This window comes from Hylobates moloch, unplaced genomic scaffold (genome assembly GCF_009828535.3).
Source record: "Hylobates moloch isolate HMO894 unplaced genomic scaffold, HMol_V3 SCAFFOLD_4, whole genome shotgun sequence".
Classification (NCBI taxonomy): domain Eukaryota; kingdom Metazoa; phylum Chordata; class Mammalia; order Primates; family Hylobatidae; genus Hylobates; species Hylobates moloch.
In genome coordinates, this window is record NW_026652279.1 from 15,343,839 (window position 1) to 15,368,626 (window position 24,788).

General features: G+C 41.6%; 1 protein-coding gene across 2 annotated transcripts in view; it reads right to left on the bottom strand.

Moving 5' to 3' along the window:
- Window positions 1-24,788, bottom strand: part of PDZRN3 (PDZ domain containing ring finger 3) — a 242,894-nt gene that overhangs the window by 124,807 nt on the left and 93,299 nt on the right. The gene's annotated exons all lie outside the window — the stretch shown is intronic.

Genomic DNA, 24,788 nt, shown 5'->3' on the forward strand with positions numbered 1-24,788 from the left:
CAGGCTGGTCTCGAACTCCTGACCTCAGGTGATCCGCCCGCCTTGGCCTCCCAAAGTGTTGGGATTACAGGCGTGAGCCACCGTGCCCGGCCATTTCATTCTCATTTTCTAACACCCCCTCATGAAGCACACATAAGGCATAGGTATTTTTCTGTATTGTAAGATGACAGGTTACTTCTCACTGTCAGCTTTCCAGTGCTTTTAGAAATGAAACGGTACCACTTCTGTAACTTGGAGAAGTTATGGAGTTTGATAATGTCAGGTCTAATTAGAATCAGCCATATGAGAAATCACTGCTGGCAGCTGAACACTTGGCAAAGAAAAGATGTATTTAAATGAAGCCTTAGTGGAGATCTAAAACCGCATACTAAAGGAACTCTCAGGTATTGGCAATTGTAAGTCAGACTTGCTAACAAAAATTCTGAGATGCAGCTGGCCAGGCGCGGTGGCTCACGCCTGTAATCCCAGCACTTTGGGAGGACGAGGTGGGCGATCATTTGAGGCCAGGAGTTCCAGACCAGCCTGGCCAACAGGGTAAAACCCCGTTTCTACTAAAAATACAAAAATTAGCCAGGCATGGTGGCACGTGCCTGTAAACTCAGTTACTTGGGAGGCTGAGGCATGAGAATGACTTGAACTCAGGAGGTGAAGGTTGCAGTGAGCCGAGATTGTGCCATTGCACTCCAGCCTGGGTGACTGAGACGGTCTCAAAAAACAACAACAACAACAACAACAACAAAAAAAAACAGATGCAGCTATTGCCAGCCCTGTTCCCACTCTTCAAAATAGGCTTGGCTATCGACCAGAAATGTACTTCAAAAAACCTCTCTTCCCCCGCACATGCTGGACACTCTTGCTGAGCGGCAGCCACCTCCATACAACCCCTCCCATAGTGTTGCCTTGAACAAGGAGCAAGGCCTCAGCGAAGTAGTTTTCAAGGAAGACCTCCCTCCCACTTTGGTCCTCAGAGCTTCGTGCATAAACTCAGTCCTGCACTGTTCTTCAGAAATCTGGAAAGAGCAGCGAAGACATAAAGGAAAACCCTGGGAGTGAAAGAAAAAAAGTCAACCGAAGTTTCTCCTTGCAGAATTCTGTCATCGTGATGGCCAATTTCACCTTGGGGCAATGCAACAGATGATGGTGCCTCCAACTGGGACCTGCCGTGCAGCTCCTCAGGCAGGAGACGATCAGTGACTTAAGGGACCACTAGGGGGCGATTTAGGAGTGAACAGTTTTCTATCCTTAAGAAAGATAAGCCAAGAAGCCTTAATTTCCAACCTTAAGTCACTGGAGGGTACTAGCACCCAGGTAAATCCTGTTTTTAATTTTAACTATAAATGTAAATAGGGTCTTTCATTTTAACTTCTCCGGAAATGTAAACATGGAGAACTTTCTGAAAGAGATATGTGAAAAGGCAGGGTATGGCACACAAAATTGACACATTGGAAAATAAATATTTTTTCTCCCCCCGGTCCACTTCCCTACCCCTAACCAAGGCCCTCTCATACAAAAACCAAAAAAGAAAAATAAACCTCTGGCAACAGAGCCCCTAGTGTCCCTTTAAGGTTCTATTTATATATTATGCCTATGGTTTATCCAGACAGGCCTAAAACCTTTTTGCAGCAGCAAAGACAATTTCCCCCACCCAGGCTCTCAGCATTTATCTGTAAGCCTCAAGTGGCAATTAGTTACTTACTGTGTAGTGAGGGCTCTGGTGTTGGTGTTTAACTCTCCTAAGCTGCCTTAAATCCTTTGTGGAAGGAGGCAAGATATAAATAGTAATTTTAAAAACACACAGGCTTACTCTGTTATTTCCATTTCTTATGTGTTTTGACTTTTCCTTTTTTACTTTCCAAGCCCCTCGTGAGGAAGTGACTTTGCCCTCATAATCACATTGGAAACCAGCCATCTGGGGATGGGATGGTCTCAGGGCAACACACTCACTAAGCATCTACCATGCAACAGGCACAGGACAGGGCGAATCCAGGAGGACACAGACCCATGTGGTCTCAGCCCTTTAGGTGCAGGAATTGGACCTCTGTTTGTCCCATAATTTCTCCAATTATGTGGGAACTAGGCTGATCATTTCATCTCCCCTGGCTCAGTTTCCTCTTCTATAAAAACAAGGTCATTGAACGAGATGGTGGCTCATGTCTCTTCTGGATCTCCCAGTGCTATGGCTCAAAGGGGCGTTCCCTCAGTACTCAACTAACGTACTGACAAACTAGGCTTTCAGTCTTGGAGGGCAAGAAGTATCTCTCACCTGAGATCCTGCAGGAAAGTCACAGCAAAATTCAATTTTAAATTGGAGATTCAGGCTTTTAGGCCTTTCCAAGGAAAACAGCCTCTTCTCTTACTAAGCAACTCCTAGCAGTAACTTTCAACTCTGATTGAGTAATCAATTCTTGCCCAAAGACGCCTGAGTAAATACCAAACAGACAACTTCCTGCCTTGAATCCTGGCACGGGCGGGCGGCTCTTCTCTGTGACTTCCCTGAAAACCCACTGCAAATGTTTCCACCTGGGGGAATCAGGGGCCAGGGCCTCCAGCCACCCTTTCCTTGAAAGCAATCGTTGCAAATGTTTTGAAAACAACGGATTATCTTTAAAGAAGCAGCAACAACAGAAAGCCATTTGTTTCTTCTACCATGACTGATTCATTTGTCGTACACTGGAGGTTGGGGGTGGAGGAAGAGAGGCCCTCAAACAAATGTTTCCTATCAGAGGCAAGTATTTTGATAATCAGGAAAATACCAAATAGATTTGCAACCAGCTTGGTAAACTACTTAGCTTGAGGATTCAACAGGATCCCTACTGCACGCTTTCTGCCTCCTGTAGCTAACTCTGTCCATTTTTGTGTCACGTAATTCTTCAGCCAGAACTCAAGCACGACCGTAATAAATACAGTTCATGGGTATGTAAAACTAGTGCTCCTTATGTACGACCTTTTACGTCTGGTCTTGCCTGGAAACTGGTGGCTCCATTTCTAGATCTCCACCCGAGAAGAAACATTAGCACATATACACGCACAAGGAAAAAGGTCTGTGAAGGCTCGCAGCACCATTGCTTGGAAAGGCAAAAAAACTGCAGTCTAAATATCCAGTTATAGGGGAATAAATAAAGCATGTGCTCTATGCCGGTGAAGAGGCCTGAGTCAGAAGGAAATTAAAAGACCACATAAGCACAAAATACAGAAGGAAAGAACACATAACATTCATAGAGATTGACTCCTGCAGTGGGGAGGAGGCTGGTTTGGAGCTTGGAGTTGAGGAGGTAGATCCAAGGACAGCTTTAATTATATATGTATAGTCATCTCTCCCTTATACTCTAGGGGTATATTGCCCAGGGCTCAAGTGCACGCCTGAAACCATAGATGGTACCAAACCCTACATACATTTTTTCCCTATACATAAATACATATGATAAAGTTTAATTTATAAATTAGGCACAGTAAGAGATTAACAATAAAATAGACCAATTAAAACAATATACTGGAATAGAAGTTATATATGCATGTGGTCTCTTTCTCAAAATACCTTATGATAGGTACTATACTCATCTATTTTCAGACCATGGTTGACTACAAGTAGCTGAAACCTTGGAGAGAGAAACCGTGGCTAAGGGAGATCACTGAAATACTCCACAGTTCTGATATGAAAATATGATGGAAAAATATTCAGATATCGCTTTTCAACATATACAAAGGGAGAAACCAAAACACTGAAGGCAGAGGCGGCAAAATGTTACCAGTGGCTACTTTTTTATGGCAGAAATATGGTGACTTCATTTCTCTTTCATGCTTTTCTCTACTTTTCACCCCTCTCTTACCCCCAGTAAAAAAAACAGTTAAGCAAGCCTGTATCCCATCATGGTCTCAGAGACTCTCAACATCAGGGAAAGTGAAGTCTACTGAAGAAGCCTCCAGGCAACACAGAAACAGAAAGGCCCAAGCAGGAAGCGGAAGGACTCTCTTAGTCCTTTGTTGTCCACGCTAGAAAAAAGGTCATCCTTTATAAAACACCTCTACTCCAGCCCTGGGTGTCGGCTGGGCCCCCTGTCTGCATCCTCTAGAGCTGGGTTTCCAGGGGGTGAATGTGGTGGGATTTCACATGTGGTTTTGCTTGTGCATTTGGACATTCTTTGTGGGGCAAGCTTTTCCCTCCTTATTTTCCGACTGCTCCTAGAGAACATGATTTGCTGCACGCCTCCCCCTACAATCCCATCCCGGAGCCAATGAGGGGAACAGATCTGGGGATGGAGGCAGATAATGGCAGCATTTCTCACTGCCCTAAAGTACCGACCACCACACCAGCAGACAAAGTGGGGCATGTTGTAAAAAGCAGTTCTGCTGGCAAACGGCTAACAAATCCATGTATTTGCAACCAAGGATTGGCGGCTGCATCTAAAACAGACACCTCATTGTGCTTGGTTTAAAAGGAGCCTTTGGAAGCAGGGCTTTTCAGGCTGACAGTTAAATCACAACGGCCCATATTGACATGAACGGCTTCCAACCGTCTGGGCGAATACACAATATTTCCATTTCACAGAAACCAGGGACGGTGACAACACAGAAGCCAGAGAGACCAGAAAGTAAACCTCTGATTGGTACAAATGTGTTTAAGCAGCAGAGCTTATACACTTATACACTTGCAGAAGTTAATGCGCTCCTTTGGTAAGCAAGTTTGTTATTGTTAATTCCACGACAAATGTAACAGATCAGCATACACACACCTAGGTGTCTCAAGAAGGCTTTCTACTCATTCAATCAAGTGTGTTCCTGTGAGTGCTTTCAGTCGCTCCGGCATTAGCAGGGAAGCTGCGTGATTCTTCAGTTCTCATTGAAAGCTAGGAGAGTACAACTTTGTAAGCCCATCACAGCAGCGAACCGTTCCAAATGCAGACAGGAAACACCTGGAACTCTGTGCTCCACTCGGAACGCACTTTACATTTCAAAACAGATGATTCTAAATTGTTCATAAATATTTGTCTTGTTTCAATAAAACACTCTTCAACCAGTTTCATAAACCCTTGGTTCAGAAGGCTAAAACGTACACGCTACTAGGCGTCCACATTCTTTTAACATTGCATGTATGTATGTGGACAATATCCTGGAAACATAAAACCCAATGGCAGGCATTTAATAGAGTCATATGGGAATTTTAGGTTTTTTTTTTTTTTTTTTTTTTTTCCGGGGAGAAGGACAACTCTCTCCTTCCATAAATAAAGCCCAAATTGCACTTGTCTAAAAAAAAGTGAACTGAAAATATAAATTAAACTCAGGTTTCTTTAACTTGCCTGTTACAGTAAATAAGACCCAGACAAACCCTTCTGGAGGCTTAGAAAAGCTTTAATATAATTGATTATTAAACCTCCAGCTATAGGATAGAGTCATACTGAAGGCCTTGTAGCCAAACATTCCCTCATTCTTGAACATGGTGAGCCCTTTAAGATGTTTTTAAAAGCTGTTTTTAAAAAGACACTAAAATGAAAAGTAGCTTAGTTTATAGGTTGAAAATTAATCTTTAAAAGCCATTTCTGTACATTTTTAGTATTGTCCAGATTTTCTACCATATACATGTACTTGTATTGCTTTCATTTATTTTAATGTGTACTTTTATCATTAGGAAAAATGAAAATGATTTACACACACACACAAAGAAGAAAGAAATCGGATACCAAGGGCCAGTTCCCAGGTGCTGACATAAGGCGTTGCGGAGGCTGCAGCCACCGCCTCAAACCCAAGCCAGCCTGCCAGGGCACTCTGAATCTAGCCCACGGACCTCCAAAGTGGAAAACAGGGCAACCCAGGCTTCCCAAGAGTTAAATGGGAAAGTGGGTCACTTCGAAGTACTGTCCAAAGATTGCTACCAGTGAGCTGCTGTTCATAGTCATCTTCTTCTTTTTAAACAGTTATAATTAAAAATTCTTCAACTGACCATAAACTTCTTACTCTGGTCTAACTAAGAAACATCAGCACACTGCTCCCGGTAAATGAAGATTAGGCATGGCGGTGATAAGAGATTGCATAGAGGCTCTTGGGAACCATAAAAGACGGTCGTTAGAGGTAATGATAAACTAATTCTGGATACATCAGGCAGCAGATGCTCAGCCCTAGGTTAATGATTAACGTGCCGGACCCTGGCCAGTTAAGAAGTTGTTTAACCAACGCCCCTGAGAAGCAAACCTGTTAACATTCACTTGTTCCTAACTACAGCCACTGTTTTCTCTCTCCACACTAACTACACTGCAAGTAAGTTTTCATCTTTCCCTGCCTCAAACCAAGAATTTAACACGGAGGTCCCGAAATAAGACCTAAGCATAAAGCTCATTCAAGTTTCTAAGACTTCTGAACCTTTACTGAACCAACCAAAGAAATATTGCTCTCCCACTAGACTAAAATATTCTGACCCACAGTTGAATGGTAATTGGTAATAGCTTAGTTTGTTGTTCTTGGATGAATTTTTATTACACCTGAAAAGAGACACCCACAAAATTTAAGTGCATTGATGAAATTATACTTCAGAGACGACAAAATAGAAGAATCTTATTTGTTTCTATATACAAACCTTCTATGTCCTTCTACTTGGCACATTCACAGATAGGATATTTAAGGGTCAGGTTGCCACTGTCAAACAAAATAAAACCATTTAGAGACATTTAATCTAATTTTAGGAACAATGCATTTGAGGAAGGTGATTAGTAATGCAAATGTAAAATTACCTTTGGTTGGGATAAGCAAGACAAACAAAGGATACTTAGAAGTACTTGTGTTGTCTTTGGGATTAGGGAATGCTGCTTAGATCATGTTGAAAGGAAGACAGAAAAAGATTGAAAAGCTGGGTCTCTAAGGTAGGAGGTCTGGGATCTGTTTATTCTACTTGGTTCAAGTTGGAATTAATGCTGTTAAACATTTGGGATGACCCTAAACTACTCTTCAGGGTTAGGGCAGGTCTAAGGCAGATGAATGAATTACGCAAATGGACCATAATGTGTAATCTGTGCATGTGTGTAACAATAAAATACAGTTCTATTAAGATTTTGGTTGAGAAAAGTTAATGATAAAAGGGTTGGGCTGGAAGACTGGGTGGAGGAAGGAGAGTGATACTTAGGGTTTACTTACATCTTACCTAGGCAACTTTTCTGGTCTTGATTTGGGCTTTAAGGGCCATGAATACACAAATATACTTAAATTCCTACATTTCCAGTAAATATATGACGTAAGAAATTTCAACCAATTGGTCTGAATCTTCTATATTTTGCACTTCTCATCAGGCACCTAGCCAATGGTTGAGGGCTGATCTTCTGACTTGCTTTCCTGGTTGACCAGTGCTGGTTCTATAACCCAATTAACTATCAGAATTCCAAGCAATGAACTATCTAAGCTTGCTGGTTTCATCCTGGTAGAAATGAACATAATCTTGGGCTAAAGTTGTACAGTTGTGGTCCAACAATAATGACAGATACCAACAAAGACTTACTAAATGTTGCAGGTACAAAGATAAGCATTTCACCTGCATAATCTCATTTAGCACTTAACAATTCTGTACCAGAGATATTATCTATAAACCCATTTTACAGATGAGGAAACAAACTCAGCTAGATTACAAAGTGAGAAAGCGATGGAAGCCATATCTAAATCTAGTATACCTGATTGTAAAGCAAAATCCCCCTATACTGTTTTCTAACATGAATAACCACTCCACCCCAGTAATTTACCCCTAGAGATTCATTGGTGGTATAGAAACAAAGGGCTCCAAGGACACAAAAGCCTAGGTGTCCTTTTCTGACTAGGTAATTGGGTGAGAGCCTCCTTTTCCACCTACAATCAGCCCTTTTTTTTTGAGATGGAGTCTTGCTCTCACCCAGGCTTGAATGCAGTGGCGCGATCTTGGCTCACTGCAAGCTCTGCCTCCCAGGTTTACGCCATTCTCCTGCCTCAGCTTCCCAAGTAGCTGGGACTACAGGCACCCGCTACCATGCCTGGCTAATTTTTTTGTATTTTTAGTAGAGACAGGGTTTCACCATGTTAGCCAGGATGGTCTCGATCTCCTGACTTCGTGATCCGCCTGCCTCAGCCTCCCAAAGTGCTGGGATTACAGGCGTGAGCCACCGTGCCCGGCCCAATCAGCCCTTCTTAAACACCTAGAAATAAATGTGCTTCTCTCCCAATTCCAAAAAGTTCCTATAAGGAAATGACCTCATCCACATACTACAGAATCTCTATTTCAAATGTAACTCCACCCAATATTTTTTAAAGATCGATTTCCACAGAAAAGCAGAGCCCAGGATATATCTAGATCATACTCTGGAAATCAGCTCTTACCTCCATTTTTTCCTTTCCGAAAGCATAGCTCTGGACAATTATATTGCAGAGATGAAATCAAGACTTAAAGCTAAATTTAGTTATCTATAACTGTCAGAAGCATTTTCACATGGATTTCAATCAAATTTTAATTTAAGTAAATAATACACAGGTGAAAAGTCCTTTTAAAAAGTGTAAAATAAAAACAAGACAAACCAGGCCTATGCACATACCTAAAACAACAGTCCCCAAAGTTTAACTACTGCTCATTTTTAACGTATCCTTTCAGATAAAAGCATCTACCAGTATAGAGATCTCATTTTAAGAAATAACTTCTATAAATGCTTGCCACAAAGTTTGAAGATCTGTCCAACCGAGCGTTTGGAGCTCTACTTCATTCTTTTTAATAGGGCTTCCTGCCGTATAGATGTATTGTTATTTAACATTTACCTTGTTTCTAATTTGGGAGGAAGAGATATATTGTTGTGGTGGGTTTTCCATTGCATAATGTTACAAGTAGCATTCTTGCGTGCATGTATGTGTGCCTGTATACATACATATCTTGGCATACTCTTTTGTGACTATATCCACAGTATAGATTATGGAATTTATAAGCCAGACAGAATGAACATTTTAATTTTAATAGATATTGCCAAAAGCTGCACCAATGTAAACTCCCACCAACAGTTTATGAGTGCTTATGTCAACACACCCATCAACGTTGCCTATTATCCAACTGTTACATCTCTGCCAACATCATTTGGTTGTGTATTTTCTTAATTATGAATGAAGTTGAGTACCTTTTCACATGTCTATTGATTATATTCTTAGCTTACTTTTCTATTGGGTAGTGTGTCTTTTTCCTTGAGATGTAGAAACACATTAAGAAAGGAGAAAATGAGCCCTTCATCTGCTCTTGCTGGTTTGTTATGTTTTTTGCCATATATAAGTTTTAAATTTTTATATAGTCAAATGACCAATCTTTTTCTTTATGGTTTCTGGGTAGGCTGGATAAAAAATAGATTTAGATTCAGACCTATAAATAGGCATCCATGAAAAATGTAAAAACAACCCTGGCCAAAATTATCCTCAAGTTCTGACATTTAAAACAAACACTCCAGAAAACGTTTACACTTGTTACAGGACACGGAGTCCTGGACACCTGCCCAAACCTTCTACAGATCCATTTATGGTCTTGGTCTGGTGCTGGCTGTGCTCATGTGCCTACGGAATGGGCTATGAGGAGCCTTTCGGGTCAAAGCAAACACTACACACAATGGAAAATGAGGACAAGTTGCTGTGCTGGGTTATCACAGCCATGCTGAAGTTTTGGTGGCCCCTCCTCAATCCCGGTAACCCAAATTCCATCACTAGAGGGAGAATACAAAGTGCTTATATTTCACTTCCTATCTGGAGAGCGTACTCGTGGTCTACCACCAAAGGCATGTTGAAACATTCCGAACATCTGAAAGGAGGTGTGTGTGTGCTTTTACCCTATCACAGGTGGCCACATGTGGGAGGATGGAAAGGTGATACAGTGGAAAGATCCACACTTAAATTCTGGATCCTCCATTTCCTAGCCCTGTGACTTTGGCTAACTTAGTTAGCCTGTATAATTTATATGTGTGACTAACTTTTGGCAAGTTATAATACAATTCAGAACAAATCACAGTTTCTTTTAAATTTATAATCCTAGTTTGCCAAGGATTTTCCAAACAGGTCTTCTTTCTATGTGAAAAAAGCTATGCTGGTCATGTTTCTATGTGAAAGAGCTCTCAACACAACATTGCATAATTATTGAGAGCTCTTTGGCACCTAAAATTTACTTATAGAAAAACAGATACTAGGTAAACAAAAGCCCTCAAAGTTAACGTCGCAGCGAGGCTTAGGCCCGAAAGGATGCTAAGAGATTCTTTAAAAGACTGAATGAAATGTACACAAGAGAATATTCTCAAAATGGCAGGGAGGAAACTAGAGGATATTTGTAGAATCTATAGCAATGGCAATCAAAATATTCAGTATGCCATATAATTGAATCCATATCTGTAATTTACACATCTGCTTTGAAAATGGCTTCATATTTCACAAGCAAGATGATGTAGAGTTTCTGTAATGTATAATAGTTTGGTAATATGTTTTGTGCACCAAAATATTTTCCAGCATCAAAATTATAAATGGGTTAAGACAAAAACAGCTGACCTCACATGCACGACTAAAATAAATTTCTTTGATGTGGGATACCATACAGATAGGGCAATTATAACTGTTATGTCTTTCAGGTCAAAGCAAAGAATACACATAACTGGAGATGAAAAGAGTATGGCCATCCTCAAAAAATTAAAAATAGAATTACCATATGATTCAGCAACTCCACTTGTGGATATATACCCAAAAGAATGGAAAGCAGGGTCGTGAAGAGGTATTTGGATGCCCACATTCATAGGGTGTTATTCCCAATAGCCAAAAGGTAGAAGCAAACCAAATGTTCATTTAGAGGATGAATGGATAAACAAAATGTGATATACAATGTCCTATTATTTAGCCTTAAAAAGAAAGGAAATTCTGATACATGCTATGACATGGAAGAACATTATGGAAGTGAAATTAGCCAGTCATAAAGTGAACGTCATGGAAGTGAAATTAGCCAGTCATAAAAAGACAAATCCTGTATGATACCACCTATGCGGAATCTACAGTAGTCAAATCCAAGAGGCAGGAAGGAGAGTGGTGGTTGCCACGGGCTGGAGGAAGGGAAAATAGGTAATTGTTGTTTAACAGATACAGTTTTGGTTTGAGATGATAAAAAAGTTCAAGAGATGGATAATGGTAAAGGTTGTACAATAATATGAATGCACTTAATGCCACTGAATTGTACACTTAAAAATGGTTAAGGTGGTACATTTTATGTTATTTATATTTTACAATATTTTTTTAAAACTTAAAAAAAAAAGACTGAGATATACCTACTTTCTCAGTTTGCTTGGGCTGCTATAACATAATACCATAGTCTGGGTGGCTGATAAACAATACAAATTTATTTTCACAGTTCCAGAGGCTGAGAACTCCAAGATCAAGGCACTGGAAGATTCAGTGTCCAGTGAGGGCCTGCTTCCCGGTTCACAGATGGTGCCTTCTGTCTTCACATGGTGGAAAGGACTATGCAATTCTCTGGGGCCTCCTTCATAATCACTAATCCCATTCATGAAGGCAGAGTTGTCATGGCCTAATCACCTCCCCCAAGCCCCACATCCTCACACCATCACCGTGGAGATGGGGTTTCAATCCATGAGTGTTGTGGGAGCACAAATATCCAGCCCATAGCACCTATGTAGTGAGGTTCCCTGAGGAGACAGGTGACATACTTAAGATGACATACTTAAGGTCTACTTGCAAAGTGGGTGCAGAGGGCAGAATGTGCTTGGAAGAGGTGCAGTGAGTTCAGGAAACTTCCCTCCACAGCCACAGCCCTCATGAGACCGGGGGAGACCTCAACCTCACTTATCTACTTCACTCTGATCTCCTCCCACTGGCCACACCCACCTGGAAGCCAGGGAGCACGGGCTGATGGAGTCCCTTGGGCAGAAAGTAGGGTGGGAAAGAGTGGCTGTGAAGAGCAAGGAGATTCAGCAAAATGCATACACGCCAGCATAAAGAGGAGGCCAGAGCATATGGCTGAATGAAAAACAGTAAGCTGCGCAACAGGAGGTCCAGTATGATGTGATTCATGGTAAGAGGAGGGGGAAATGCCAGCACGAAGGCTATTTTCTACCAGCAAACTCAGAATAGAGTCCAAAAGCAATATATACCAAACTGACAAGAGTGTTAACTTCTGGGGCAAAGATGAGAGAAAGAAGGAACTTTAGACTCATCTGTAGTGTTTCAAATTCTTCCACAAGGAATGTGTTTATGGGCTTCATGGAGAGTTCAATATTAATTTAAAAAGAGTAAGTGGAATCATTAATTGTTTCTATAACATGGAGATACCCCAAGCTTTTGCAAAATTGGGTTAGGCAGCCCATGTGCAGGCATGTCCTGGAAGCCCTAAGTGAGTAAAGAGTCGTAACAGAAAAAACATCAAGTTACGTCAAGCTATGGCTATGCCAGTGGTTCTCAAAGTGTGTTCCCCAGATCAGTAGCATCACACCACCCGGGAACGTGATAGGAAGGCAGATTTTTATACCTGACCCCAGAACTACTGACTCAGAAACCCTGGGATTGTCTACCAGGGAGAGGGTCATATGTGATGTGGTGGGACAGGAGTCTAAGGCCACGCACTGCTAGACCTTATGAGCCAGAGCTGCCACAGACAGCAGTACAGGCTGTACGATGTTCCTGCGACTGTAGGACGGGTTATTCACATAGACTATGATGAGAATGGCGTTCCTTGCGGGTGGCGCAGTGCGAAACCTGCATCCCATCCATACCTGTCAGCCCTTAAAGCAGGAGGAAACACAGAACAGTTTTAAACAGGCAGATGACATCATCAGGTTTGCATATGGAAAGACACCCCTGGCACTCTGCTTAGAGAAGAAAGAGGTAGCAGAGAGCTATATTAGACTGCTTTGTCTCTTATATATCTTTGGGGCTGTTAATTAGCTATATCAAGAGTAAACTAGGCCGGGTGTGGTGGCTCACACCTGTAATACCAGCACTTTTGGAGGCTGAGGTGGGATGACTGTTTGAGCCCAGAAGTTCAAGAGAAGCATGGGCAACATGGTGAGGCCTTGTCTCTACTAAAAATGAAAAAATAGCTGGGTGTGGTGGTGTGTGCCTGTGGTCCCAGCAACTTTGGAGGCTGAGGCAGGAGGATTGCTTGAGCCCATGAAGCTAAGGCTGCAGTGAGCTGAGATCCCACCACTGCATGTTCCCACCAGGCCAACAGACCAAGACCCTGTGACAACGACAACAATAACAACAACAAAAAGAGTGAACTAAAATGAAAGACTCTTTCAATAGAATCCAGGTTGTCTTTACAGCCCAACCCTGAATCAAGGCCTCCAGATACTTGGAACTCAATTAGCAAAGGGGCGGGAAAAGGAAAAAGGAGGACAATGAAAGACTCCCAGGTCCTACATTACATGCATGTCTGTACACACACAAGCACACACACAGAGAAAAAAATGAAAGCAGGGGTAGGGGGAGCAGGGGCAAGCAGGTGTTGATGAGGAAGAGGTGAGGCCCTTCGGGAGGTAGTTTGAGGAAGAAACCTGAAGCTAGGGGGCAGGTCTCACTGGCAATACTGATTCAAAAGCCATCAGCACCCAGATGGTAATACAACTACAAGCAAGGATAAGACCACTCAAGGTGTGTGTAAACACTGGAAAATCAGTGGGCTGAGGCCAGAGCCCCGGAGAACCTCTACATTTAAGAACAGGAGCTAGTGAAGGAATGTGTTGCACATGGCTTGGAAGCTAGGCAGCTGGAAAAGGCTAGCAGGAATACAACCAAAGAACTCTTGGCATGGCAGAGCGCAGGATTTAATTCAAGTGAGACGTGTCAGCAAGAGAAAAAGGAGGAGACAGGCACAGGGAAGTGCTGCCAATGTATGTTTTCCCTCAGGAGCACTGGGCTGCCGGTGGACTCTTTAAATGGGTCGGTGTGCGTGCCACTCCTTCAGCACCCCTCCTCTGCTCAGCCTGCAGAAAGACTTCACGCTCCGGACATCTTTTCTGGGGCCAGTGCACAGCCCTCCAATCCCCCATTAACTCTCATTTTGAGGAGCTGAGATCAGCTGAGGAAAGCTTTGCCAAGCTTCAGAGGATCAAAATGTGCATTTGGGAGGGGTAGGCGGGCAGATGGCGCCAGATTAGAAAGATGCTGGGCTCACTCGCTGCTCTGAGGTCTCTGAATTGCCTCCAGCACAGCAGTGTGGAATCAGGAACTCCATCATATGACCTAAAACTTGTTGAGTCTCTCCAAAAAGACTTAGCCTGCTACAAGATACTGAGGGGGACTGAGATGCACTTCCAGAGGGCCTGAGATTCTAGAAGCCCAGCATCCACCAGATGCCTGCTGAAGTTGATGGCTGCTGCACACTCTGCTGTAAGTCTAAAGCATTTTGCATATTGCGTTATAATTATTATTATTATTTTTTTACCTCTTCCACCCTGCAACGCCTCTCCAAGTAGACTACAAAACCTCCAGAAAAAAATTTGTCTTGTCTCTGTATCTTTCCTGCCCAAATTGGGGCTGTCATGCAGTAGCAGGCCCTCAGAAATGTTTGTTAAATACCTGTTGTCATAGGGAAGGACGATTTGTAGAAGCAGTGGTTGCACGCACCTCTCCCTCTCTGTTTTGTCGAAGTTCTAAGACTTCAGTGTAGCGAGCAGGGTTGACAAACTATAGCCTGTGAGCCAAATCTGGCCCATGGGCTGTTTCTGTAAGGCTTATAAGCTTTTCAGGGGCTGAAATAATAATATTTTATGACATGTGAAAATTATATGAAATTCAAATTTCACTGTCTATAAATCAAGTTTTATTGAAACAAAGCCACACCCATTCACTTTCACCTTCTCGACGGCTGCTTTCATGCCACGTCAGTAGCGTTGAGTAGTTCTGACAGAGATACCGTAACCCACAAAGTCTAAAATATTGACTCTCTGGCCCTTTAAAGAAGTATGCTGGCCCCAGTCGACAGTAACACTAAATGTGGAGATACACATGAGATAGACATCCAAATATGATCTTCCTCACGAGTGGAATTCTTTTTAACTTTTAGACTTTCCAGTTACTGACATAAAAATGAGAGACATTTTAACTTACCTTGAGGGCATAAGCATCAAAACATGCTAGTGCTGTAAAGTGAGCAGGCTGTGCGCTCCTCAGAAGGGTCTGCATTTATCACCATGCTATGACAATGTCTAACAAGTTACTTAGGTTCTAGGCCTCAGTCTCCTTGGCAGTAAAAGGGGCACAATGGTTAAGACCTCAGAAATTTGATGTGAGAATCAAATACAGTGAGTTTCTACTTCTGAACCTGGTATCTGACCTCTTGGAAGCACCTGATAAATGGAACTACAATAATTTTCCTCTTTGTTTTTAGAGGAATACTTCAGTTTACAGAAGATTTGCTCTTGGCCTCCCAAAGGGCTGGGATTATAGGCATAAGCCACCATGCCGGGCCAAAATGAAGAGATATTTGAAAGAGAGAAACAATTCTCATTATTTAGAGATGACATAATTTGGTTTTCAATAGTTGTACCTAATATGAATTACTTGTATCAGTCTGCAGTTTTTATATTTTATGACAAAATTGGAATTACTACTCTAGGACATAATTGTTAACTATGAATTCACTCAAACCTCAATGATGTGTGTCTAAATGAAAGGTTATGATAGCACAGGATGTTCTAGCCAATGAAATATGACAAGAAAAATACAATAAAAGGAAGAGTTTTTTTTTTTTTTTTTTTTTTTGAGAAGAAGTCTCGCTCTGTAGCCCAGGCTGGAGAGCAGTGGCACAATCTTGGCTCACTGCAACCTCCACCTCCCTAGTTGAAGTGATTCTCCTGCCTCGGCCTCCTAAGTAGCTGCAGGGACTACAGGCATGCACCACCATGCCCAGCTAATTTTTGTACTTTTAGTAGAGACAGGATTTCACTATGTTGGCCAGGCTGGTCTAAAATTCCTAACCTCAGGTGATCCACTCACCTTGGGCTCCCAAAGTGCTGGGATTATAGGCATAAGCCACCATGCTGGGCCAAAAGGAAGGGATATTTGAAAGAGATAAACAATTCTCATTATTTAGAGATTACATAATGGATTACCTTAAGAAACTTTAGAACAAATTATAATACCATTTATTTAGTCACAAATTGCAATAGCTATATATATATGTACACGTATTAATATATGTACATACATAAAAATACACACATTTACGCATATAAAATATCAAACAACAAAAGCATTGTATAATGATCTTTGCAGCAAGAGAAAAACCCAGCATTTTACTGAGGGTCACAAGGAATATTATGAAAGAATATTAATTACAGCACTTCAAATAAGTGAAAAATATGACCACAAAAACAGAACAGTTGGTTAAAGGTCTGAAGAAAAAAATATGGGGGCACAACTACAGGGATGGAAGGGCTTCAGAAGACAAGCATCAACCTCAGTGTTACACAGCAGGAGAGCGCATAGCCCTCCCATTGCTCAGATGTCCTTGGCCACTGCTTTCTGGAAGCTGTACTCATTTAGGAATGAACAGATGCAACTGGCAGAAAGGAGGCAGAAGGTTTTTCAAAAAGCAACAGGAAATGAACAAGTAGAGAATGCATTCACTGAGACCCTGGCAAAGGATCCAAAGAGTTCTGTAAAAGGAGTTCAGAGCCTGGGAGCCAATTTATTGGATTTGCAAAAATCAGTAATGGATCGTTTCAGTGAAATGAAATATTTCTTACAAGTAGATACCACAGGGCATGCTTACACTTCCCCGGGACCTCTCCTTTCACAAGGCACTGTATTCTGGGTATTTGGGAAATATTTGGACTAACAGGCTGACTTTTACTATTTAATACAGAATCCTGTAAAAAAGAAGGCATGGCAAGATACCATCATCCTTTTTAATAGTCAAGGCTGTAAATATATCAAACAATTTTGGAGACTAGAAGACAATCTAGCTGCAAACTTAAAGTTGAGGCTTAATTTATGTAAAGCAAGAAAATACAAAACTCCTTTCTCTTAAAGATAGTCCAAGTAAGTCTTTAAAAAAGCTTAAAAACCACAGTGATGCATATTACCACCAGCAATCAAGGCAATCACAGGGAGATTTCAAGTTCCCTCTGAGTAACAAATTAGCCTCTCTGAACAGATCAAGTTCACGTTCGGAAAAAACGGTGACCTCTGAAAGCACAGGCTTTGACTGCTGTGGGCCACTCATCACAGGCTGCCTGTACTGCAAGCGGCATGGTCAGGTGCACCCTTGGAGATCAGAAAGCCTTTTTATTAAAAATGAAAGAGAACTTGGTTTTCTCTTGCTGCTTTGATGTGAGATCAACAATTTCTAATAAAATAGATTTTTTTTTTCCTAGACGGGGCTACAGACCAGAAATCTATGTTTAAAAGGCTGTGTTTTCATTGGCAAGCTCCAGTTTAATTAATTTCAATTTATAAAGGAGTAGCAAAGGTTAGTGACATTGTTACCCAGGCATGCAAATTGAAAGTGAACATAATCCTAGTTTAAATTCTGGGAAAATATTCAGTGCGTCTCAGGAGGTGAAACATACCACAGAAGGGCAGGAGATCTATGATTTTCACATATATAAGATCTTTCATCTTTCATATATATATATGAAAATCATAGATCTGATTCACATATATGAAAATCACAGATATAAGAAATTATATATTATAAATTTATAATAAAATATATATGTATTTATATAAATAAAATTATATATATTATCTAATTTCTTTTTTAAATATTGCCTTCCATGGCAGAGTCACAAGGTCTTGGGTAGGTACTAGCAGAAAGGTTTTTCTTGAAATCTTTTTTGATGGTTTCCATTATGTGGCTCTGTTAAAAGCAGAGCAAATAAATTAACATTCATTAATTTTATGCATAGCATGTGTCAGCATTTATAATAACTGCTTTTTTGAGGACTTCCTTATAATTTTGTTAAGTCATATATCTATGTATACGTGTGTGTGTGTGTATGTATATATATGCAGAGGAATGCCATGTTTTATGAACACATGTCAGTTTCTAAGGAATCAAACCGCATAAAAGACCACTGAGGAAATATTTGGAGGCAGAACTTCAAAACTTCTCCTTCCTTCTGTTTTCCCACATTTGGGAGAAGGGAGAAGATTTGTGAAATGTGGCCACTTATAGGCATTCAAGCAAAGGCTGAATCCCTTTCATGTTCATAAATTTGAACATATGTAACAAAATAGAGAAGGCACTAAATCCGGAAAGGCAGCTGCAGAGTTCTTCTTCCAACTGATTGGGAATACGTTTTAAGCTCAAAGTATTCTTTACCAATAACCACATGCACTCATGATGAGCAGCTACTTTATTTGAGCCCCTGGTATCCAGATTTTTCCCATGTCTAGGCTCACACATGGTGTTCCCCCTGCCGAGGTGGGGCATGTTGCTCCCTACTTGTTGCCTCCTGCATTTTCTGGGTCTCACCCCCTCAGCGAGGGCTTCCTGCATTCGCCAGTCTCACATGGTTTTCCTTACTTGTTTCCCTCATCTCACTCTGTCCCTTTCCTTCATGGCACTTAGCTGTGCATTGTCTTTATGTCTGCTTCACTTCTGTCCTTTCCCCACTAGACTGTGACCTTCCTGAGGGCAGGGACCCTCTGTATCAGTAGACAGAGCCAGACATTAGGACGTCATGGTGAAAACACAGGCTTTAGAGGTAGATTGTGGGGTCCCAATCTCAGCTCTGCTGTACACGGACTATGTGATCTCAGCAAGTTACTGAACCTCTCTCTGGGCGGTAGTTTCTTCATCTTAAGTAGATGTAGGGTTAATATTACCTAACTCATGTTTTTTCTGTGCTTAAAATCAAAAGTGATGATGCAAGGAAAGCACTTAATACACTCTCTGGTACATAAGAAGCCCTTTGTAAAATGAGCACTATTATTATTCACCACTGTATTATCTAATGCCATCCACAGCCTCAATACTAAAAGATGCTGAATAAGTAGTCATTAAATCAATTTACTTATACATTCATAATTAAATCAGAGTATTCCCACACCAACCCATAAAGAATCCCCATACCCATTCCACAGATAAGGAACTAGAGAGCTGGAGACTTCTGTTTTCTAAGCCCCAGCCTTGCCGGCACCTCGCCAGCATAAAGTTAGAACATTATCTCCGTCACATCTCTCCTTTCAGGTTTTCACATCAACTTTGCATCCAGGAGCAGTCAGAAACAAACTACAACGTATCTATGAAGAACAAATCTGTAGCCATGAAACAAAAGCTTATTCAATTATGAACTGAGGACATACAGACGGAGCGATGTGGAGAATGTGCATATTCTCCAGTCCTGTCCCATAAACTCTTTGAGTTTTAGTTGTTTTGTTTTTTTTTCCAGACAGTCGCGGTCTGTCGCACAGGCTGGAGTGCAGTGGTGTGATCTCGACTCACTGCAACCTCCACTGCCTGGGTTCAAGCAAGTTTCCTGGCTCAGCCTCCCAAGTAGCTGGGACTAGAGGCATCTGCCATCACGCCCAGCTAATTTTTTTTTTTGAGTTGGAGTTTCATTCTTGTCACCCAGGGTGGAGTAAAACGGCATGATCTTGGCTCACTGCAACCTCCATCTCCTGGATTTAAGCAGTTCTCCTGCCTCAGCCTCCCGAGTAGCTGAGATTACAGGTGCTCATCACCACTCCCAGCTAATTTTTTGTATTTTTAGTAGGTTTTGCCATGTTGGCCAGGCTGGTCTCAAACTCCTGACCTCAGGTGATCCACCTGCCTTGGCCTCCCAAAGTGTTGGGATTATAGGCGTGAGCCACTGCGCCTGGCTAAGTCTTAGTTTTTACCTTCTGTGAAATGGGGACAATATAACCTTCCTGATGCACAGTGGTAAGGATGAAAGGAGACAATATATGGAGAAGGCTTCGTGCAGGGATTGGCATCAAGTAGGTGCTCAATAAAAAGCAGCTTCCATTACTCACTTCCTATCCTCCGCACAGGATATGAACTAGTAAATGGTTTTTAAGGCCACAAGTTATACTTCATCCTAGATCTTATAAATTGAATATTGAAAATCCATTAGAAACGGGTATCTTGCTTTCATAGTAAAGGGCAACTAGAATGCTGAGGTCTTCGAATGTGCAGTAGGTATTAGGCGATTCTTTCTAAAAGTTTCTAATTTCTCGTATGATAAAATATGAAGAATCAAAAACTCCATCTGTACTAGAATCTGACTGTCAGCCTCGCTATTTCCAATTTCTAAATCTAGGACATGAAAAAAATTCATACATTCTGAGCTGTTCTCAGAATTCTCAGGTCTATGAATAAAGTTGTTTAAGGGAAAGTGGCTGTCTTTCTTTGAACTATTTAAAGTGGTCTAACTAATTACGAAAAGAATTTGCCCACTCCTAATAGTAGAAAGACTCATTTTCCAGAACTCTGGTTAATGTGGGCTCAGCATTGTTGAAAGAAGGACAAGAGGAATCCTAAATAATCACTTTTCATGTCATGTCCCAGACCACCCAGAAAGACCACTTGACCTAAAAACCAAAGGATGGAAATAAACCCCTATTTACTCGGATGAGGCAAAACACAAACAACAGAGAACTCTTATCCCACGATGAGCAGATGTTCACTGGCTCCATTCATGAGGTCTCTCTGTGCTGGCATAGCCAAAAGCCCACCAGCTCATGTCCACACACAGTAAACCTGGACAAATCGCTCTTGCTGACACTCAGAAGTATGGAGGTCAAGGTCAAAAAGTAGTGGGCTCAGAGGTCAAGGGCTGCTCCCCCAGACTAAAGAGACTGAGGGCTGGATGGCTCCTTATTACTGACACGGTTGCCTTGAATCTCTCCTCCTTAGACCTCCCTGGGATGCAGGTATTTTGGGCAGCTGGCTTTAAAAACCTTCCAATGCCCAGTCCTGCTTTAACTGGTGTGCCAGGAAGGCTGACTATCTGTCATAACCTTACTGAAGGCCAGGGGAAACTTCCTAGGGAGTCTCGAGGCTACCAGTGTAGAGAAAAACATTTCAATGGGAAGAATGGCCAATGGAGGCAAGCAATCATCAATAAAGATTACACAAATCACGCAATATACGGGGGAGCACTGTTAAAGTTAGATTAACGTTACCAAAAGAAAACATGGTCCAGTTTTAGCCCAAGGGAGACTCTTGGGGATAAACTGTCAAGAATAAACAACTGACTCAGAAAGAGAATGATCTTTTATATGCGATTATGAAGTAATATAGATGATCTCAAATTCTGCTAATTTAAACATTAAATGCTATTCTTCACTCTATTTCCAGCTGGATTTCAATTATATTCACAGCCATGTTGTGAATATAATAGGGCCATGTTGTGAAGATCAAAAAAAGTAACAAAACGAACCATTTTTACAGGATGGTAAAACAGCATGAACTAGATTGCGGGATGGATATTGGTAAAGAATTTCTTGTTGTACACAATCTGGCACTGAGGTCTGTGCATCAATGCTTTTTGGAGTGGAGGAAGAAGGGGAATGGCAAGGTAAGGTGGACACATTTAGTCCTAAGAATCTTTTGTGGGGAAAACACACACACACACACACAGCAAACTTTGTAAACAAAAAAATCGCTAACCCAAAGGTTAGTGGGGATAAAACTTGCTGATCACCCTGTTTTCCAAAATCACTCTGACAAGGTTAAAGTATACTTATAAATATTTCAGGGGTTTTTGTTTTATGTCTCTGTAGCTAGGGCTACGGAGCAAGGATTTGGAACTGGGGTCCATGTGTGCAAATAAAAAGTAAGCACCTCTGCTGGAAAAAATCTTACACTCTGTCTTTCTACATAAGCTAGGTTTTGTTCATTATCTTCTAAACATGGACTAAGAAATCTCAAGAGCTTGGTGGTCTAGCTTCCTGTTTAGTAGCTGCGGGGAAAGAGACTGTGCAAGTGTTTGGTGCCGGCACCCTTGCCACTGGCATGTGCTTGTCCCAAGGGATTAAGACAAAACTGTACCAAGCCAGGGCAAACAAACACCTGCCTCTATCCAGGGCTGCAAACAGGTGGCCTGAGGTTTCTCTGCTACATGTTCTTCACTGCCCACAGTCCCCACCCCTCCCCCTATGGCTCTGTACCCCTGCTACTGTGAGAATGTTTGCACTGCCACCTTTGGGACTCCTTCTGCCTCACTGCACTCTAGTATGGCTCAGATCATCCACTTCTAATTCAAGCCAGCAAGTACCGGCTTTCTATTATCTGTAAAGCACTTTGTTAAGCAAAAGGGCTGTGGGAGGGTGGGGCAAGGAAATCACAGAAACAGTAAAATAAAGCTGGTTATCAAGGTGATGGCAAGGGGCTGGATAGGAAGATAAGAAATCTGTTTCAAAGTGCCTGTGTCCAACTACATCATCTTGATTGACTTACTCATTAATTCCCTCAAACAAACCAAAAACAAACATCAGCCAGGCTGGGTTGCGTCTAGGTTCTGCCACTTCATTAAATGCACTATATTAGGCAAGTCATTTAATCTCACTATGCCTCAGGTTCCTCATCTATAAATAGGAGAGAGTAACAGTCCCTTCCTTATAGGATGGTTGTAAAAACTATATGCATTAATGCACAGCAAGCCCTCAGAACAGTACCTGGCAAGTGTAAGCATTCCATAAATGTTAGCTGTCACCATCATCATCATCATTATTAGCATGATTTTACTTCTTACCCATTCACGTAATCATAATTTCTTAAACTCTGATAACCATTACAAAAGCCCAGTGCAAAGCCACAGAACAAAAATTCCCATCGCGCTCTGGGGGTCAAATTTTGGCCTCACCACAGTGGTTCTGTTGATCTGAATTCTCTGTCAGCCTGAAGTTAACGCTAGAATGCTAGAACAACGACCACAAAGATGTCTAGAGAGGTCTGGTTCTTTTACTGAGCACGGTGTAGACACTTTTTATGACTTAACACTCTTGCAATAAAAATTAAGTGGTTACATAAGACCACTACCAAATGACAAAACCACGATTATGTACTGGCTCCCTACAAAATCCTTCACAGAAATGGACATTAGTTGAGAACTTAACATGAATAACCACAGTATCAATGACAACATATTCAAGTTTTTATGAAAACCGAGACAACTCTTGGTGCTTTGAGAATTTTTTTTTTTTTAAATCAAAGTAACCATTAAAGTGATCTTGTAAAAAGTCCTGGTTTACCTGGTTATGCTAAATCCGGGTCAAATATAAGAACAAAACCGTAAATGCTATTCACAGCTGAATACAGTCTCTTAAATTGTGATGAGAACAATGCAGATCAAATGTTCTTTTTTATTTATTTATTTTTTAAAGTAAATTTAAACCAGAAATTTTGAATTTATTTCTTAGAGAGAAAATCAGGAAAATCTTTGGTTTCTATTCATTTCTTATGTACCTCAAAATTTAATCAATCAAAACTTTGAATTTTAAGAAAGAGATGTCATTAATTGACCAGCATATTAATTGACAACCCTTCTGTTACTTTGTTGTGACAAATTTAGCAGGTTATGAAGATCAGATAAGGGATAAAGCTCTGAAGAAAGCTAGATAAATGGAAAAGGTTATTACTTGACTATAATTTCTAATTATCTTTACTTTATCAAGAGTGCTGGCTGGGCGTGGTGGCTCACGCCTGTAATCCCAGCACTTTGGGAGGCCGAGGTGGGCGGATCCTGAGGTCAGGAGATCGAGACCATCCTGGCTAACACAGTGAAACCCTGTCTCTACTAAAAACACAAAAAACTTAGCCGGGCATGGTGGCAGGTGCCTGTAGTCCCAGCTACTCGGGAGGCTGAGGCAGGAGAAGAGCGTGAACCCGGGAGGTGGAGCTTGCAGCGAGCCGAGATGGCACCACTGCACTCCAGCCTGAGTGACAGAGCGAGACTCTATCTCAAAAAAAAAAAAAAAAAAAAAAGAATGCTAACACTGTCCCAAAAGGTGTTGGTAAATGAACTATCCTGTTTGTTTTGAATCAAATGAATCCTGCCTTTCTCCCTGGCTTCTCCACGGTCAGTCATGTATCCTATTCTACTGATGCTATTTCCCTAATCTTCCCTTGTTCCTATCTCTATCATAACCATGTTTGCCTGGTTACACTTGAGGATGACTTGAGATTGTATCTATCACTGTGCTTCATGGCTGGTTATAGTGGCTGATCTTTCTGTCTGACCCAGTGTTCCAATCCTCTTCCCAAATACTACTTCTGATTGGTTGCTACCAAAGCTGCATTCTCAATAAAAGAGAGAGCCTCCTCGGAAGGAGGTATCTCTCCTTCAGTCAGGGGTGTGTAAGGGACCGCCTTCCTGGTCCAGAGACAAACACATCTCAAGGCCTACATGTAACCTCCCAAATTCCCAATGCTACACACAGAAAATACACACATTTCCTCATTGAGTCTAACCAGCCTAATGTCTAGACCGAGTGTCATCAACACTTTAGCTGCATTCAGGGTTCAGGCAGAAACATGAAGGAGGGAAATGAACCCAGCACATACATCTCCACCCAACAGAAGCAGCCACTTTCAGCCCCTGCTGATAGCTGGCCCTGTGGGGACTCAGGGAGAGGAGAGTGTTGCATAAAATAATGCCCAAACTCCACTTTTCTGTAAAAGTCTCCCAATTTTGAATCATTGACAACAAATTCCAAACTTTTTTATTTGAGACGGAGTCTCGCTCTGTCGCCCAGGCTGGAGTGCAGTGGTACGATCTTGGCTCACCACAAGCTCTGCTTCCAGGTTCACGCCATTCTCCTGCCTCAGCCTCCCGAGTAGCTGGGACTACAGGTGCCCGCCACCACACCCGGCTGATTTT